Genomic DNA, 964 nt, shown 5'->3' on the forward strand with positions numbered 1-964 from the left:
TGCCTAACCCCAAACTTTCTCAGTCGAAAAAAAGGTTTAACAAAGTCTTGGATATTGATCCGCAGCCATCTAAACATAGCTCAATCAATTGTTCATTGATTTTCAATTTTTTAGCTAATAAGTCTGATCTGATTTATCATCTAACCAGCATTATTGGAATTGAACTGAGATCTGACCCGTCTTTTGCCCCAATTATTTGGTGACCATCTCAAGCTGGCATGCTTAAAATGGAGGGTAACATGGGCCAGAACACTTGCCGTATTTTTGCTGGTTTGGAAGTGGGGGTCCATTAAACAAGTCCTGTAGGTTCTTTGTCATGAAAATAGAAAAGAGAAGGGGGTGCTGTCGGAGAGTCTTAAAGAATGATATATATTATTTGTCACACAAACTAAAGAAGCGTTTGTAGTCCAACGGTTAGGATAATTGCCTTCCAAGCAATAGATCCGGGTTCGACTCCCGGCAGACGCATTCATTTGTTTACTTCTTTTTATTATTTTCTTTGTTCTTCTTCCTCGTAGACAAAAATTTTCGTCTTCCCTCTAGCTAGGGCTGGACACGGTCTTAAACCCGACCCGCCAAACTATCGAGTCGGGTAAGGCCCGTAGCCCTTCTTTGCTTTGTACTATATTAAATACACAATTAAGTTAGTAAGGCTAAACATAATTGACTAAATTGTAACCTTTCTAAACCTAATTACCTAATTAATTAATAATAATCTAAACAGAAATGCCCATCTAATAAAAGAAATGCTAAAGATCCAACAAAAATAAAAGAAAGATTGTTTTTCCTAATGTTGAAAACTTGCCATTTATTTTTTACTTTTCAAAATTTTGTTAAAAATCAATGAAATATGAAACTTAGGATTTAAAGTAAACAAACCTGGCCCGTTTTAAGCCCATAAAACCAATGGGCGGGCCACGGGTTAGGAATTAGGCCTGGGCCCAACCAGAACCGGGCCTAGACC

The 964-nt window shown here is 37.7% G+C and overlaps 1 non-coding gene across 1 annotated transcript; it reads left to right on the forward strand.

Moving 5' to 3' along the window:
* Positions 1 to 396: 396 nt before the first annotated feature.
* On the forward strand, positions 397 to 468 carry TRNAG-UCC (transfer RNA glycine (anticodon UCC)). Its single transcript has one exon. It is a non-coding gene; the product is annotated as a tRNA-Gly (tRNA).
* The last annotated feature ends 496 nt before the right edge of the window (positions 469 to 964 follow it).

This window comes from Nuphar pumila, chromosome 12 (assembly GCF_984573655.1).
Source record: "Nuphar pumila chromosome 12, dmNupPumi1.hap1.1, whole genome shotgun sequence".
NCBI lineage: Eukaryota > Viridiplantae > Streptophyta > Magnoliopsida > Nymphaeales > Nymphaeaceae > Nuphar > Nuphar pumila.